Raw genomic sequence first — 19849 nt, forward strand, 5'->3', positions numbered from 1 at the left:
GTGGAAGTTTCAGTTTTGGACAAATATCCTCAATCTCATATGAGAAAATTAATAATTGTTGAATGCTTATGCATAAAATAGGAGTCCATTATCGGTTGTCTATGTTGTCCCGGTATGGATGTCTAAGTTGAGAATAATCAATAGCGAGAAATCCAATGCGAGCTTTCTCCTTAGACCTTTGTACAGGCGGCATAGAGGTACCCCTTTGTGACACTTGGTTAAAACATATGCATTGCAATGATAATCCAGGTAATCCAAGCTAATTAGGACAAGGTGCGGGCACTATTAGTATACTATGCATGAGGCTTGCAACTTGTAAGATATAATTTACATAACACATATGCTTTATTACTACCGTTGACAAAATTGTTTCTTGTTTTCAAAATCAAAGCTCTAGCACAAATATAGCAATCAATGCTTCCCTCTGCGAAGGGCCTTTTCTTTTACTTTTATATTGAGTCAGTTCACCTATTTCTCTCCATCTCAAGAAGCAAACACTTGTGTGAACTGTGCATTGATTCCTACATACTTGCATATTGCACTTGTTATATTACTTTGCATTCACAACTATCCATGAGATATACATGTTACAAGTTGAAAGCAACCGCTGAAACTTAATCTTCCTTTATGTTGCTTCAATGCCTTTACTTTGAATTATTGCTTTATGAGTTAACTCTTATGCAAGACTTATTGATGCTTGTCTTGAAGTAGTATTCATGAAAAGTCTTTGCTATATGATTCATTTGTTTACTCATGTCATTTACATTGTTTTGATCACTGCATTCATGTCAACACCCGGATTTTTAAGTCCAGATGCCTGTCATGCCATACATCGCAATCCCAGGAATATTGTTGTTGCGAGACATAACAGTTGAATATCATAAGTCATCATTCATTACATACCATAGTCGTCTTACAAATGGAGATCACCCGATCCCATATTACACACAGAGTTGATCTAGGGATCAACATTCACCAAGTTCATAGTTTCATAGCGGAAGCGTAACGTAGAAGGGACTCTCTAGTCCACAGGCCAACGCTTGACGTCAGAAGGCTCCCTAGTTGTCGTGGGCGTCCTGCGGGTCGTCTTCTTCATACTGTGGTTCTGCTTCATAATCTGGCCATTTGAATAGCCAGGGACACAGCCGTGAGTACTTTAAAGTACTCGCAAACTAATACTAAGGTAAGTGCTAACAATCCTAGTAAGGGGGTGCTAAACTCTAGTTTATTTTGCATAAAGCAGATTTTGTTTTACAAACATTTTTGTAAACAACTCTTTATGTACCAACTACTCAAGTGGGAACATTAGTGTCATTCCCACAACCAGGTTGTGATTCCAAGTCAAAGTCTCCATTCAAGTTCAAAATCATAAGTCACACTTCACCATTCATAATTTTCGAAAAGTTCTGATGACGGAACAGTATGGCCTTTCCAACTGTCCATAACCGAGGACGCGGCTATTCGAATAGGTTTAACTCTGCAGAGGTTGTACACTTGTGCCACAACAATTGCAATAGCTCGTCAGGGGTAACTGGCCCTGATTTATCGTACGCAGTACGCGAACTACCAATCATAACCTTTCATTTACACATCCTAGTATAGGCACCTCTCCCCATGAGCTTGGCCTCCCAGTGAAGACCAACTGTCAACCTGGGAACTGCACAGGGCTTGGGCCGGACATTCACCTCATCGCGCATCATATCGTATCATCTCAGTTGTTGTGGTAGAGGCAGCTTTCGGCATAACCCCGATGATGCTTGTTTAGAGGGAACCCATACTAAGACACACAAACTTCCAGTTAAGCCCTACCCAGATTCAGGTATTGTGGGGGTACGGTAAAATTGGAATGGTATCGCATCCGAACCCAACCATCAGTATTTTTGAAACATTCACCAAGTCATTCACCAGTCATATTCACCTTCAAAAGAAATCATTCAATGGAATGCCTCTTCATCCCAAGGTTTCGAAACTCCGTTAAAAATCTCTCAATAGAATGACTCGTCATTCCAAGGTTTTCGAACTCGTTTCAGTTCCCAGTCTCCCACATGGAGTAGCCACTTTCAAATCAGCACTAGCATCTATGCAAGAGGGATGCTAAGTATTTGGTTTGTTTCTAGGCTAAGTTTGATACTCTTGTACTAGTCCAATACTAGCCGAATGAATCATGAATCAAAAAGTACTTTGATAAAACAAAGGTAAAAAAAAAGAGTTTGTAAGTACAAACTGGAAATTAAGATCATAAGCCTAAAGTAAAATAGGGGAAGGCTTTGCTCATAGAGAGCTTAGCAAGTTGCAAGATTATTATCTTGCAACCAAAATGGTTTGCCTCAAGCTAGCTTGCATTGGTGGTAGCTGGCTAACTTTACTACTTTAGTCACCAACTTGTACTTTGACCAAAGTTAACTATAAAAGTACCCCATCTAGAAAACAAGTAAGAATTTGTAAAATCAAAACTTAGGATGGGTTCATAGAATAAAAGGTAAGAAACATGGTGCCTTGCCCCAAGGGGCGTTGCACCTTGCAAGAATATTAGTTTGCAAACAATATCTTAGCTTGCAAACAATATCACCTTGCAAAGGTAATTTCTATCAGTGCTAGCTTGCGTTGGTAATAACTTGCAATACTATCAGCTTGCAAGAGTATAATTTGCCAACTAACTTGCAAACATATCATTGATAATAGCTTGCGATAGAATAGTTTCTCTTAAGGTTAGCTTGCCTTGGTTGAAGTGAGGGTCCAAGTTCTCTTCTCCTTCCTTGTTGTAGAAGTCCTCCTCTTCCGGATGGTCTCCGGTACTAGCGTCTAAAATACGAATACGGGGTACACAATCATCATACCAAACTTCATACTAACTAAGCACACACAAGTTTTACACAACTTAAACTAGCATCTCATCCTACTAATAAGTGGGAGGGATGGGTTCCTCTTATTCAAGAACAACTATTTTCTTCTCATTATCTTCTTAAGATTTTATTTCTCTTATGAACAAGATATGACCTAGGTTGACTAAAGTCAACCTCTTCATACTCATCATTTGAGAAAATGTTTTAAATGAGGTTCCATACCTCGTACAATTTAATCTTAACAAGGGTAATGATTTAAGGTCACCCAATACTCAATATGAGATTATATAGACCATGGTCCATAACTCATGTTGGAGTACTTGGGACCAAGATTTAAATGAGAGAGAAACCTCTCATAAGATTTAACACATAGTTGTAACTAGGTTAGCAACTACCATTGAGGTGATTGCACCACCTCAACAATTCATTGGCTATTCTAACATTGCTTGTACTTATACCAATTATTCTATTCACACAAATACTACAATTAGGGTGCATTGGTTGTGGGGTTTGAGAAAATAATTTCCTCTCTCTACATGGAAATGATAATTTCCATCTAGGGTTGGAGAAACACTTCTCTCTTATTGAAAACTTCTTAAGATTTAATTCCTCAAACAATCATACATGAAATCATGTTGACTCAGGTCAATCATTCATTCTCCTTATTTGAGAAATAGATTTAAATGAGGTAGAGTACCTCATGCCATTTATTAACACTACAAATGATTTAAATCTCTAAGGAATTCATATAGGTGAGTTTGGGCCAGGGGTCCAAACATCACATGAATTCATTTGAGACAAGATTTAAATGAAGCATAAGACTTCATATGAATTACTTAATAATTTTGGACAATATCAACTAGTTAAACTAGCCATATTGCACATTTCTTAAACTAGGGCATGATCATGCAAAGTGACCACACCATTTTCTTGCATAAACAATTAGTGTAAGTCAAATGTGAGCTAAAGGAGTTGGAATTGACTCAATATCTATTTTGGTTGATTTTTAAGAATTATTTTAAGACAGAAAAGTCCCTGTCTTGTTATTTTTGTCAGATTATTTCTACACAAGATCTTGAGGAGGGACCAGTGGCATTGGATAGATCTTTTCCTAAGCTTTCCAGAAATATAAAATTCACTAGATTTGGTTTAGCCCATTTGAAATGGTTAAATTTCAAAGTGGAAGCAGTATTACACAAATTTGGAAAAGTTTAAAAGGAGTTTGAATTAACAGGCCGGCGGGAAAATAAACGGCCCAAGGATTTGAAAAATGGCAGAGCGACATTGGGCCGGCCCAGCAGTGCGTCCAGCGCACAGCGGGCCAGCTGACAGGGGGTGGTCCACCTGTCAGTGGGTTTACTTACCCGAATCGGTACGGGGGCTGAGGGGCGTTGGATCAGAAGCCGATCGGACGGCTGGGGATCGTCGTCGTCGTCGACGAGAGGCAGACGCGGGCACGGCGGAGGTCGGGGGTCGACGGCGAGCTGGGACGTCGGCGAGCGGCGGCGTTGATGCAGGTCGTCGTTGTAGACGACGGCGAGTGCGCTGGTACCGGTGGCGTCGTCGAGGGTGCTTGGATTCGTCGGCGGCGATCTCAGCTCCTCCGCGGGCTCCGGCGAGAAATTGGTGGGCTCCGTTGAGTAATTGAGGGAGAGGGAGGGTCGAGGAGGATCAGAAGAGAGAGGGAAGCAAGTTTGGTGTGGAGATGAAGGCTCGTGGAGTGCTCTATTTATACTGGCGGGATGGCCGGGTGGTGTGCTGCGAGGGCGACAGCAGGGCGGCGTCTCCGGCGCTTGAAGGGGCAAACTAGGGGGAGCGTCGTGTAGGCGACGTCTAGGCGAAGCTAACGCGCGTGATGGCGAGGTGGGGGACGGCCAGTTAAGCGCGGGCGACGGCAATGTCTGGCGACAGGGTTGCGGGTGAACGGCGAGGTGGTCGACGGCGGCGGTCCTCGCGCGAGCAACGGAGCGTGTCCAGCGGTTTGGCGTTGCAGCGGCGATGCTCATTGTGCAGCGCGGGGGTCCAGGAGAGGCGGCGTTCGTTGGCGTCGCACGTGGCCAGTGCATGTCCACGGGCGCGCGCACGACGCCCTCGGCATGGTCCTGGGCTGAGCTGGGCGCGTGATGTTCGGCCGCTGTCGTGGTTCACCTCGACAGGGGCATAGCTAGGGAGGTCGAGGGAAGTGAGGTGGAGCCAGGGGACAAGGTGGGCCGAGCTGGGGATGAAGGGGAGGAGAGGGAGCACGGCATGGCCGGCATGCCCTTGGCATGGCCATGTCTAGCTCTCCTCCTAGAGGTGCTGTGCAAGGAGGAGGTGTAGGGGACCAGGGGACATGTAGGCACCAAGTGTGAAGGGTTTAGGGTTAGGCAAACACTATTTCAAATAGTGTTGGTATAGTTCCATAATTGAAAAACCTCAAATTTGTCCAAATTTGATAAAGTTCAAAAGGTTGACCAAATTGAAAAGGGTGTGTTTGGTTTGGTTCTAAATGACCAGAGGCAAAGAGAGGTGGTGGTGGAATTTAGAAATTTAAAGAATGGCAAAATTTGATAAGTGGGAGATTGTTCCACTTAATTAAAAGTGCCAACTTGGGAGGAGCAAAGCAATTGATCAAGAATGATTTTGGCAAGGTGGTCTTTTCAAAAAGTGTTCATCTTGATGTCCTCTTGGATGACAGGCAAAGAGTTGGGAAAGTCTAGTTTGAAAAACTTGAAATGGAGAGGCTCAAAGTAGGGACCAGAATAATTATGGCAGATTTGACCATTATTGCATGTGATCCCCAATTGAGTTTGAAATTGATTTGAATTGGGTTTCTTGGATTCCAAAAGTTGTAATAGATGTTTAGCATCATTATACAACTAATGGTGAAGGCCAAAATGGGCTAGAGTCAAAGTTTAGAAAAATGGCATAAGCCCTATGTGAGGTTTTGTGAATTTCTAACTATTTAAACTTTTATTTTTCTTGGCCTTGCTTTGACAAGGGGGAGGTTTATTTGGTGTTAGATGAAGTTGGATGAAAGGTTCCAACCATTTTGAGGCAAGGTTGGTGCCTAGATCAAGAGTTGATAAATTGGCCCTATGTGTATGTGAGAAAAATGGAAATATCCCACTATTGGGTTTCTCTCCATTTGATTGGACTTGACTTGATTCTAAAGCCAATCCCATTAGTTTAGAAATGTTTTCAAACCATTGAAACCATTCCAAAAGGTCTAGCTCAAAGATTTGTAAAATTGGCCAAAACGCAGGAGAGGGAACATGTCAAATTTTCTTATTTTTGTAAGATGCTCCCCTTGCTTTACTTGAGCAAGGAGGAGGGTCAAGTTAGGGTTAGATTGTGTTCAGAGATGGTTTCACACCATTGGGTAGAAGTAGAAGTGCATGGGACAAGAATTGGGAAAATGGCTATGGGTCACATATGCCTCTATGCATATGTGGCATTTGATTTTTAATAGAACTTGGCTTGACCCAAAGATGTTGTTGAGAGTTGAAAAGGTATCTAGGGGTGATCCCACCATTCAACTTCAAGTCTAGGGTCAAGATCCTTAATTTCACAAATTTGATATTTTGCTCTCATATGCCTCTATGGCATTATTACTCTCTTTTTGAAAACCTTGTGTTCCACTAGGATGGTGTTGGAAGAGTACTAGATAAGGTTTAAGAGGACTTTCCAATTCTCGACATAAAGTGGAAAGGCCTAGGGAAAGTTTCTCAAAAAGAGCCATAGGCCTATATGCCTCTTTCTTAAATAAGATTTTTCCTTTTTATTTTATTTTTCAAAGATTGAGGACAAGAGGGATGTGGTTTAGGGTTTAAATGGTTCACCACTATTTAGCAGAAGAAAAAGGGGTAAGGTTTCAGATGCACATATTAGGGCTATAGGCCCACATATAGTTTTTCCTTTATTCAGGGTTTCTCAAAATAGATCAAAGGAGTTTTGAAAAGGTTAGGGCTTAGGGTTCTTCTTATTTGCTTTCCTTCTCTTTTTGTTGTTATTTGGTTTGTGATCTTTACTTGATCACTCTAGGGTTTTAGGGTTTACCCCTAAGCAGACAAACACTCAGCAGGGTAGAAGCACAAGCAATAGGGTGGAGCCCTAAGCATAGCAATCTAATTCAGAAAAGTTTTTGTTGGTTCTCATTTTTGTGAAAAGGAAAATTTCATTTCTGCTTTATTTTGAAATTTGGGATGTTACAAACCCTTCCCCCTTAAACAAATCTCGTCCCGAGATTTTAAGAAGAGTTAGGTTCCTAAGAGAGATTGGGTGATAGGATTTAGCAGGGAACATACTTGGCATATTCTGAGAGGTTTCTTGTGTTCCGGTGGCCTTCAGGTTGTAGTAGCGACCGGTGCGGTTGTTCGGGTAGTTTGGAGCAAACTTCCTTCTAGTTGCGATACGGTGCTGCTGCTGTGCCAGTGCAGAGGGGTTGGCGGCGATCTTGGCAAGCTTCTCGCGGCATTCATTGGAGAAATGACCCACAGTTCCACATTCATAGCAGGTTACCGTTGACTTGCTTGTTTGTGCGATGGGTACAGCATTGCTTCCCGTCCTGGGGGCATTGTTGGTGGCTTTCCTCGGGCACTTGTTAGAGTAGTGACCAGTAGCACCGCATGCGTAGCAAGTCACATTGGACTTGGCTTTAGGGGCATGGTGGGGTACTGGGATGAGCCGTTCTAGTGATGCTATCTTCACGCGGAGGCGGGCAATGAGGTAGTCCTTCTTGGCGTGTTGATGGCGAAGTGCCTTGCGCTCCATTGCAAGGATGTTGATGGTGTCAGCCATCTTGGCGTGCTCAGGGTGTATCTGCTTGGCTTGGGCACGGGAGTTGTTGCGGGTAGGAGGGGCCATCTGAACATCGAAGTAGATAATAAGGTAAGAGGGAAACTTCTATGGTTTGTTTGAGAAAAAAAAAAAAAATTCAAGAATTTAAAACTTGAAAACTTGAGGAGTGTTGAGGGGGCAAAAACCAGCAACACTTTTTCATTCATACCAAACATCACACATTACAAACCTAACACACCGTTGGTTTGAAGAACCATTCATTCGTTCTACGATACATGGGGATCCTGATACAACTCACACCTACTTAAGTGCTGAGGTGATACTACTCTTCCGGGTGGAATCTTCTTCTTCACGGGTGAGATGCTTGACGATAGGCGAGGGCGTTGTCCAAATCCCTGCGGGTTTTGTACTGCCGGAAGTCCTGAGGTGCTTCATAGGGATTCATCCTTGGTTGCGGTGGGGGCATGGTCATTGGTTCTCCCCAGGGGTCATGTCTTGGGTAGTAGATGAAGCGAGTGTTCTTGATCTTGTCCTTATTTTGTCCACACAGACGGAAAATTGCCTCTTGCATCGCTTCGGCTAGTCCTTCCTTCCAAGTGTTTCCCGTTACAGCAATCCAAATGGTTTCCCATACCGGGGCATCAAGCTTCCTTCGTAGATCAGTAGAAACGTCCCACTGAGGTGGTTCTCCTGCCTTAGCCTTGAGTGGCATTCCGAAGAACTTGGGGTACGGGTGTCCGAGATAATCCACTAGTTGCTTCAACTCTTTTTCGAACTTGAGGTCGCCTTCGGAACCCAGCTGATAGGACTCCCACTGGTACGTCATCTGTGAGCAAAGAGGAGTAAATTAGAGAAGTAGTCCAGTGTGCAAATTTTTATGTAGGCTTACAAGAAAGTAAAGCATGTCTTCCTCATTTTTGGCAAAGAGTCTCAAAGGTAAGGGTAAGAACAAGTTTTCGCAAATATTCACTTCATTGGTTTTTGAAACTAAGTTTTTCAGACGTCCATTCTAACTAGGGTCTCCTAAGGTCAAACAATGGCTCTGATACCAACTTGTCAACACCCGGATTTTTAAGTCCAGATGCCTGTCATGCCATACATCGCAATCCCAGGAATATTGTTGTTGCGAGACATAACAGTTGAATATCATAAGTCATCATTCATTACATACCATAGTCGTCTTACAAATGGAGATCACCCGATCCCATATTACACACAGAGTTGATCTAGGGATCAACATTCACCAAGTTCATAGTTTCATAGCGGAAGCGTAACGTAGAAGGGACTCTCTAGTCCACAGGCCAACGCTTGACGTCAGAAGGCTCCCTAGTTGTCGTGGGCGTCCTGCGGGTCGTCTTCTTCATACTGTGGTTCTGCTTCATAATCTGGCCATTTGAATAGCCAGGGACACAGCCGTGAGTACTTTAAAGTACTCGCAAACTAATACTAAGGTAAGTGCTAACAATCCTAGTAAGGGGGTGCTAAACTCTAGTTTATTTTGCATAAAGCAGATTTTGTTTTACAAACATTTTTGTAAACAACTCTTTATGTACCAACTACTCAAGTGGGAACATTAGTGTCATTCCCACAACCAGGTTGTGATTCCAAGTCAAAGTCTCCATTCAAGTTCAAAATCATAAGTCACACTTCACCATTCATAATTTTCGAAAAGTTCTGATGACGGAACAGTATGGCCTTTCCAACTGTCCATAACCGAGGACGCGGCTATTCGAATAGGTTTAACTCTGCAGAGGTTGTACACTTGTGCCACAACAATTGCAATAGCTCGTCAGGTAATCGGCCCTGATTTATCGTACGCAGTACGCGAACTACCAATCATAACCTTTCATTTACACATCCTAGTATAGGCACCTCTCCCCATGAGCTTGGCCTCCCAGTGAAGACCAACTGTCAACCTGGGAACTGCACAGGGCTTGGGCCGGACATTCACCTCATCGCGCATCATATCGTATCATCTCAGTTGTTGTGGTAGAGGCAGCTTTCGGCATAACCCCGATGATGCTTGTTTAGAGGGAACCCATACTAAGACACACAAACTTCCAGTTAAGCCCTACCCAGATTCAGGTATTGTGGGGGTACGGTAAAATTGGAATGGTATCGCATCCGAACCCAACCATCAGTATTTTTGAAACATTCACCAAGTCATTCACCAGTCATATTCACCTTCAAAAGAAATCATTCAATGGAATGCCTCTTCATCCCAAGGTTTCGAAACTCCGTTAAAAATCTCTCAATAGAATGACTCGTCATTCCAAGGTTTTCGAACTCGTTTCAGTTCCCAGTCTCCCACATGGAGTAGCCACTTTCAAATCAGCACTAGCATCTATGCAAGAGGGATGCTAAGTATTTGGTTTGTTTCTAGGCTAAGTTTGATACTCTTGTACTAGTCCAATACTAGCCGAATGAATCATGAATCAAAAAGTACTTTGATAAAACAAAGGTAAAAAAAAAGAGTTTGTAAGTACAAACTGGAAATTAAGATCATAAGCCTAAAGTAAAATAGGGGAAGGCTTTGCTCATAGAGAGCTTAGCAAGTTGCAAGATTATTATCTTGCAACCAAAATGGTTTGCCTCAAGCTAGCTTGCATTGGTGGTAGCTGGCTAACTTTACTACTTTAGTCACCAACTTGTACTTTGACCAAAGTTAACTATAAAAGTACCCCATCTAGAAAACAAGTAAGAATTTGTAAAATCAAAACTTAGGATGGGTTCATAGAATAAAAGGTAAGAAACATGGTGCCTTGCCCCAAGGGGCGTTGCACCTTGCAAGAATATTAGTTTGCAAACAATATCTTAGCTTGCAAACAATATCACCTTGCAAAGGTAATTTCTATCAGTGCTAGCTTGCGTTGGTAATAACTTGCAATACTATCAGCTTGCAAGAGTATAATTTGCCAACTAACTTGCAAACATATCATTGATAATAGCTTGCGATAGAATAGTTTCTCTTAAGGTTAGCTTGCCTTGGTTGAAGTGAGGGTCCAAGTTCTCTTCTCCTTCCTTGTTGTAGAAGTCCTCCTCTTCCGGATGGTCTCCGGTACTAGCGTCTAAAATACGAATACGGGGTACACAATCATCATACCAAACTTCATACTAACTAAGCACACACAAGTTTTACACAACTTAAACTAGCATCTCATCCTACTAATAAGTGGGAGGGATGGGTTCCTCTTATTCAAGAACAACTATTTTCTTCTCATTATCTTCTTAAGATTTTATTTCTCTTATGAACAAGATATGACCTAGGTTGACTAAAGTCAACCTCTTCATACTCATCATTTGAGAAAATGTTTTAAATGAGGTTCCATACCTCGTACAATTTAATCTTAACAAGGGTAATGATTTAAGGTCACCCAATACTCAATATGAGATTATATAGACCATGGTCCATAACTCATGTTGGAGTACTTGGGACCAAGATTTAAATGAGAGAGAAACCTCTCATAAGATTTAACACATAGTTGTAACTAGGTTAGCAACTACCATTGAGGTGATTGCACCACCTCAACAATTCATTGGCTATTCTAACATTGCTTGTACTTATACCAATTATTCTATTCACACAAATACTACAATTAGGGTGCATTGGTTGTGGGGTTTGAGAAAATAATTTCCTCTCTCTACATGGAAATGATAATTTCCATCTAGGGTTGGAGAAACACTTCTCTCTTATTGAAAACTTCTTAAGATTTAATTCCTCAAACAATCATACATGAAATCATGTTGACTCAGGTCAATCATTCATTCTCCTTATTTGAGAAATAGATTTAAATGAGGTAGAGTACCTCATGCCATTTATTAACACTACAAATGATTTAAATCTCTAAGGAATTCATATAGGTGAGTTTGGGCCAGGGGTCCAAACATCACATGAATTCATTTGAGACAAGATTTAAATGAAGCATAAGACTTCATATGAATTACTTAATAATTTTGGACAATATCAACTAGTTAAACTAGCCATATTGCACATTTCTTAAACTAGGGCATGATCATGCAAAGTGACCACACCATTTTCTTGCATAAACAATTAGTGTAAGTCAAATGTGAGCTAAAGGAGTTGGAATTGACTCAATATCTATTTTGGTTGATTTTTAAGAATTATTTTAAGACAGAAAAGTCCCTGTCTTGTTATTTTTGTCAGATTATTTCTACACAAGATCTTGAGGAGGGACCAGTGGCATTGGATAGATCTTTTCCTAAGCTTTCCAGAAATATAAAATTCACTAGATTTGGTTTAGCCCATTTGAAATGGTTAAATTTCAAAGTGGAAGCAGTATTACACAAATTTGGAAAAGTTTAAAAGGAGTTTGAATTAACAGGCCGGCGGGAAAATAAACGGCCCAAGGATTTGAAAAATGGCAGAGCGACATTGGGCCGGCCCAGCAAGGCGTCCAACGCACAGCGGGCCAGCTGACAGGGGTGGTCCACCTGTCGGTGGGTTTACTTACCCGAATCGGTACGGGGCTGAGGGGCGTTGGATCGAAGCCGATCGGACGGCCGGGGATCGTCGTCGCCGTCGACGAGAGGCAGACGCGGGCACGGCGGAGGTCGGGGGTCGACGGCGAGCTGGGACGTCGGCGAGCGGCGGCGTTGATGCAGGTCGTCGTTGTAGACGACGGCGAGTGCGCTGGTACCGGTGGCGTCGTCGAGGGTGCTTGGATTCGTCGGCGGCGATCTCAGCTCCTCCGCGGGCTCCGGCGAGAAATTGGTGGGCTCCGTTGAGTAATTGAGGGAGAGGGAGGGTCGAGGAGGATCAGAAGAGAGAGGGAAGCAAGTTTGGTGTGGATATGAAGGCTCGTGGAGTGCTCTATTTATACTGGCGGGATGGCCGGGTGGTGTGCTGCGAGGGCGACAGCAGGGCGGCGTCTCCGGCGCTTGAAGGGGCAAACTAGGGGGAGCGTCGTGTAGGCGACGTCTAGGCGAAGCTAACGCGCGTGATGGCGAGGTGGGGGACGGCCGCTAAGCGCGGGCGACGGCAATGTCTGGCGACAGGGTTGCGGGTGAACGGCGAGGTGGTCGACGGCGGCGGTCCTCGCGCGAGCAACGGAGCGTGTCCAGCGGTTTGGCGTTGCAGCGGCGATGCTCATTGTGCAGCGCGGGGGTCCAGGAGAGGCGGCGTTCGTTGGCGTCGCACGTGGCCAGTGCATGTCCACGGGCGCGCGCACGACGCCCTCGGCATGGTCCTGGGCTGAGCTGGGCGCGTGATGTTCGGCCGCTGTCGTGGTTCACCTCGACAGGGGCATAGCTAGGGAGGTCGAGGGAAGTGAGGTGGAGCCAGGGGACAAGGTGGGCCGAGCTGGGGATGAAGGGGAGGAGAGGGAGCACGGCATGGCCGGCATGCCCTTGGCATGGCCATGTCTAGCTCTCCTCCTAGAGGTGCTGTGCAAGGAGGAGGTGTAGGGGACCAGGGGACATGTAGGCACCAAGTGTGAAGGGTTTAGGGTTAGGCAAACACTATTTCAAATAGTGTTGGTATAGTTCCATAATTGAAAAACCTCAAATTTGTCCAAATTTGATAAAGTTCAAAAGGTTGACCAAATTGAAAAGGGTGTGTTTGGTTTGGTTCTAAATGACCAGAGGCAAAGAGAGGTGGTGGTGGAATTTAGAAATTTAAAGAATGGCAAAATTTGATAAGTGGGAGATTGTTCCACTTAATTAAAAGTGCCAACTTGGGAGGAGCAAAGCAATTGATCAAGAATGATTTTGGCAAGGTGGTCTTTTCAAAAAGTGTTCATCTTGATGTCCTCTTGGATGACAGGCAAAGAGTTGGGAAAGTCTAGTTTGAAAAACTTGAAATGGAGAGGCTCAAAGTAGGGACCAGAATAATTATGGCAGATTTGACCATTATTGCATGTGATCCCCAATTGAGTTTGAAATTGATTTGAATTGGGTTTCTTGGATTCCAAAAGTTGTAATAGATGTTTAGCATCATTATACAACTAATGGTGAAGGCCAAAATGGGCTAGAGTCAAAGTTTAGAAAAATGGCATAAGCCCTATGTGAGGTTTTGTGAATTTCTAACTATTTAAACTTTTATTTTTCTTGGCCTTGCTTTGACAAGGGGGAGGTTTATTTGGTGTTAGATGAAGTTGGATGAAAGGTTCCAACCATTTTGAGGCAAGGTTGGTGCCTAGATCAAGAGTTGATAAATTGGCCCTATGTGTATGTGAGAAAAATGGAAATATCCCACTATTGGGTTTCTCTCCATTTGATTGGACTTGACTTGATTCTAAAGCCAATCCCATTAGTTTAGAAATGTTTTCAAACCATTGAAACCATTCCAAAAGGTCTAGCTCAAAGATTTGTAAAATTGGCCAAAACGCAGGAGAGGGAACATGTCAAATTTTCTTATTTTTGTAAGATGCTCCCCTTGCTTTACTTGAGCAAGGAGGAGGGTCAAGTTAGGGTTAGATTGTGTTCAGAGATGGTTTCACACCATTGGGTAGAAGTAGAAGTGCATGGGACAAGAATTGGGAAAATGGCTATGGGTCACATATGCCTCTATGCATATGTGGCATTTGATTTTTAATAGAACTTGGCTTGACCCAAAGATGTTGTTGAGAGTTGAAAAGGTATCTAGGGGTGATCCCACCATTCAACTTCAAGTCTAGGGTCAAGATCCTTAATTTCACAAATTTGATATTTTGCTCTCATATGCCTCTATGGCATTATTACTCTCTTTTTGAAAACCTTGTGTTCCACTAGGATGGTGTTGGAAGAGTACTAGATAAGGTTTAAGAGGACTTTCCAATTCTCGACATAAAGTGGAAAGGCCTAGGGAAAGTTTCTCAAAAAGAGCCATAGGCCTATATGCCTCTTTCTTAAATAAGATTTTTCCTTTTTATTTTATTTTTCAAAGATTGAGGACAAGAGGGATGTGGTTTAGGGTTTAAATGGTTCACCACTATTTAGCAGAAGAAAAAGGGGTAAGGTTTCAGATGCACATATTAGGGCTATAGGCCCACATATAGTTTTTCCTTTATTCAGGGTTTCTCAAAATAGATCAAAGGAGTTTTGAAAAGGTTAGGGCTTAGGGTTCTTCTTATTTGCTTTCCTTCTCTTTTTGTTGTTATTTGGTTTGTGATCTTTACTTGATCACTCTAGGGTTTTAGGGTTTACCCCTAAGCAGACAAACACTCAGCAGGGTAGAAGCACAAGCAATAGGGTGGAGCCCTAAGCATAGCAATCTAATTCAGAAAAGTTTTTGTTGGTTCTCATTTTTGTGAAAAGGAAAATTTCATTTCTGCTTTATTTTGAAATTTGGGATGTTACAATTCATTACATATGCTTACAATAGTATGATCAAGGTTATGATGGCATGTCACTCCAGAAATTATCTTTGTTATCGTTTACCTGCTCGGGACGAGCAGAAACTAAGCTTGGGGATGCTGATACGTCTCCGACGTATCGATAATTTCTTATGTTCCATGCCACATTATTGATGATATCTACATGTTTTATGCATACATTATGTCATATTTATGCATTTTCCGGCACTAACCTATTAACGAGATGCCGAAGAGCCAGTTGCTGTTTTCTGCTGTTTTTGGTTTCAGAAATCCTAGTAAGGAAATATTCTCGGAATTGGACGAAATCAATGCCCAGGGGCCTATTTTTCCACGAAGTTTCCAGAAGACCGAAGATGATACGAAGTGGGGCCACGAGCTGCCGACACACTAGGGCGGCGCGGCCCAGCCCTTGGCCACGCCGACCTAGCGTGTGGGGCCCTCGTGTGGCCCCCTGACCTATCTCCTCCGCCTACTTATAGCCTTCGTCGCGAAACCCCCAGTACCGAGAGCCACGATACGGAAAACCTTCCAGAGAAGCTGCCGCCAATCCCATCTCGGGGGATTCAGGAGATCGCCTCCGGCACCCTGCCGGAGAGGGGAATCATCTCCCGGAGGACTCTTCACCGCCATGGTTGCCTCCGGAGTGATGAGTGAGTAGTTCACCCCTGGACTATGGGTCCATAGCAGTAGCTAGATGGTCGTCTTCTCCTAATTATGCTTCATTGTCGGATCTTGTGAGCTGCCTAACATGATCAAGATCATCTATCTGTAATGTTATATGTTGTGTTTGTTGGGATCCGATGGATAGAGAATACTATGTTATGTTGATTATCAATCTATTACCTATGTGTTTTTTATGATCTTGCATGCTCTCCGTTATTAGTAGAGGCTCTGGCCAAGTTTTTACTCTTAACTCCAAGAGGGAGTATTTATGCTCGATAGTGGGTTCATGCCTCCATTAAATCTGGGATAATGACAGAAAGTTCTAAGGTTGTGGATGTGCTGTTGCCACTAGGGATAAAACATCGATGCTATGTCCGAGGATGTAGTTATTGATTACATTACACACCATACTTAATGCAATTGTCTGTTGTTTGCAACTTAATACTGGAAGGGGTTCGGATGATAACCTGAAGGTGGACTTTTTAGGCATAGATGCATGCTGGATAGCGGTCTATGTACTTTGTCGTAATGCCCAATTAAATCTCACAATACTCATCATATCATGTATGTGCATGGTCATGCCCTCTCTATTTGTCAATTGCCCAGCTGTAATTTGTTCACCCAACATGCTATTTATCTTATGGGAGAGAAACCTCTATTGAACTGTGGACCCCGGTCCATTCTTTTACATCGAATACAATCTACTGCAATACTTGTTCTATTATTTTCTGCAAACAATCATCATCCACACTATACATCTAATCCTTTGTTACAGCAAGCCTGTGAGATTGACAACCTCACTATTTCGTTGGGGCAAAGTACTTTGGTTGTGTTGTGCAGGTTCCACGTTGGCGCCGGAATCCCTGGTGTTGCGCCGCACTACATCTCGCCGCCATCAACCTTCAACGTGCTTCTTGGCTCATACTGGTTCGATAAACATTGGTTTCTTACTGAGGGAAAACTTGCCGCTGTACGCATCACACCTTCCTCTTGGGGTTCCCAACGGACGCGTGCTGTACACGTATCATTCTACAAACCTCTGCTCTTGGAGGCCCAACACTGTCTACAGGAAAAGGAGTGTGCGTAGACATCAAGCTATTTTCTGGCGCCGTTGCCGGGGAGGAAAGGTAAAAGGTACTCACACTCCGGATCTCGGCTACTAAGCTATTTTCCGGCGCCGTTGTAAGTACTCGAAGCTATTTCCTTTAGATCCTGCAATTGCATCTTTTTGTTTCTTGTTTATCACTAGTTTGGCATAATGGAAAGCAACAGTGAGCTTTTAAAATTATTTCCTGAGTTAAGACATGGATGGTTTGATGCGAAAATTAAAAAACCCATGGAACATATTAGTATGAATACTTTGAACACCATTGTTGCTAATGATATGGAAAATTCTAAGCTTGGGGAAGCTGGCTTTGATGAGCATGATATTTTTAGTCCCCCAAGCATTGAGGAGAAAATTTACTTTGATGATACTTTGCCTCCCATTTATGATGATTATAATGATAGTAGTCTTATGGTGCCGCCTGTTATGGAGGATAAATTTGATTATGATTACAATATGCCTCCTATATTTGATGATAATAATAATGATGGCTACTTTGTTGAATTTGCTCCCACTACAACTAATAAAATTGATTATGCTTATGTGGAGAGTAATAATTTTATGCATGAGACTCATGATAAGAATGCTTTATGTGATAGTTATATTGTTGAGTTTGCTCATGATGCTACTGAAAGTTATTATGAGAGAGGAAAATATGGTTGTAGAAATTTTCATGTTACTAAAACACCTCTCTATGTGCTGAAATTTTTGAAGCTATACTTGTTCTATCTTCCTATGCTTGTTACTTTGCTCTTCATGAACTTGTTTATTTACAAGATTCCTTTTCATAGGAAGCATGTTAGGCTTAAATTTGTTTTGAATTTGCTTCTTGATGCTCTCTTTTGCTTCAAATACTATTTCTTGCGAGTGCATCATTGAAATTACTGAGCCCATCTTAATGGCTATAAAGAAAGCACTTCTTGGGAGATAACCCATGTGTTTATTTTGCTACAGTACTTTTGTTTTATATTTGAGTTTTGGAAGTTGTTACTACTGTAGCAGCCTCTCCTTATCTTACTTTATTGCATTGTTGTGCCAAGTAAAGTCTTTGATAGTAAGGTTCATACTAGATTTGGATTACTGCGCAGAAACAGATTTCTTGCTGTCACGAATTTGGGTTGAATTCTCTGTAGGTAACTCAGAAAAATCTGCCAATTTACGTGAGTGATCCTCAGATATGTACGCAACTTTCATTCAATTTGAGAATTTTCATTTGAGCAAGTCTGGTGCCTCTTAGAAATTCGTCTTTACGGACTGTTCTGTTTTGACAGATTCTGCCTTTTATTTCGCATTGCCTCTTTTGCTATATTGAATGGATTTCTTTATTCCATTGACTTCCACTAGCTTTGAGCAATGTCCAGAAGTTTTAAGAATGATTGTGTCACCTCTAAACATGTGAGTTTTTGATTATGCACTAACCCTCTAATTAGTTTGTTTCGAGTTGGGTGTGAAGGAAATTTTCAAGGGTCAATAGAGGAGGATGATATACTACGATCAAGAAGAGTGAAAAGTCTAAGCTTGGGGATGCCCCGGTGGTTCATCCCTGCATATTTCAAGAAGACTCAAGCATCTAAGCTTGGGGATGCCCAAGGCATCCCCTTCTTCATCGACAAAATTATCAGGTCACTTCTCTTGAAACTATATTTTTATTCGGTCACATCTTATGTACTTTACTTGGAGCGTTTGTATGTTTTTGTTTTTGTTTTGTTTGAATAAATGCATGCTTGTGTGGGAGAGAGACACGCTCCGCTGGTTCATATGAACACATGTGTTCTTAGCTTTTAATTTTCATGGCGAAGGTTGAAACTGCTTCGTTAATTGTTATATGGTTGGAAACGGGAAATGCTACATGTGGTAATTGGTATAATGTCTTGAACAATGTGATACTTGGCAATTGTTGTGCTCATGATTAAGCTCTTGCATCATATACTTTGCACCTATTAGTGAAGAAATACATAGAGCTTGCTAAAATTTGGTTTGCATGATTGGTCTCTCTAAGGTCTAGATATTTTCTAGTAAAGTGTTTGAACAACAAGGAAGACGGTGTAGAGTCTTATAATGCTTGCAATATGTTCTTATGTGAGTTTTGCTGTACCGGTTCATACTTGTGTTTGCTTCAAACAACCTTGCTAGCCTAAGCCTAGTACTGAGAGGGAATACTTCTCGTGCATCCAAAACCTTGAGCCAAACACTATGCCATTTGTGTCCACCATACCTACCTACTACATGGTATTTCTCTGCCATTCCAAAGTAAATTGCTTGAGTGCTATCTTTAAACACTTCAAAAGTTATTACCTCTTATTTGTGTCAATGTTTTATAGCTCATGAGGAAGTATGTGGTGTTTATCTTTCAATCTTGTTGGGCAACTTTCACCAATGGACTAGTGGCTTCATCCGCTTATCCAATAATTTTGCAAAAAGAGCTGGCAATGGGATTCCCAGTCCCAATTAATTAACTCTCATAATTTTACAAAAAAAATAGACACTCCTCCATGGTATGTGATTGTTGGACGGCACCCGAGGATTCGGTTAGCCATGGCTTGAGAAAGCAAAGGTGGGGAGGAGTGTCATCTAAATAAAACTAAAATAAAAAGGCACTCCTTCATGGTATGAGATTGTTGGCAGGCACCCGAGGATTCGGTTAGCCATGGTTTGTGAAAGTAAAGGTTGGAAGGAGTGCCACCCAAAAATAAAAATGTTTCATGGGAGCCGCTCTTTGGAGGTTTGTCTGGCAAGGGGGTTAGAGTGCCCATTACCATTCGTTGACAACAACAAACACCTCTCAAAATTTTACTTTTATGCTCTCTTTATGTTTTCAAAATAAAAGCTCTAGCACAAAGATAGCGATCGATGCTTCCCTCCGTGAAGGGCCTTTCTTTTACTTTTATGTTGAGTCAGTTTACCTATTTCCTTCTGTCTTAGAAGCAAACACTTGTGTGAACTGTGCATTGATTCCTACATACTTGCATATTGCACTTATTATTTTACTTTATGTTGACAACTATCCATGAGATATACATGTTACAAGTTGAAAGCAACCGCTGAAACTTAATCTTCCTTTGTGTTGCTTCAATGCCTTTACTTTGAATTTATTGCTTTATGAGTTAACTCTTATGCAAGACTTGTTGATGCTTGTCTTGAAAGTA

Source organism: Lolium perenne, chromosome 5, assembly GCF_019359855.2.
Source record: "Lolium perenne isolate Kyuss_39 chromosome 5, Kyuss_2.0, whole genome shotgun sequence".
In the NCBI taxonomy this organism is placed as follows: domain Eukaryota; kingdom Viridiplantae; phylum Streptophyta; class Magnoliopsida; order Poales; family Poaceae; genus Lolium; species Lolium perenne.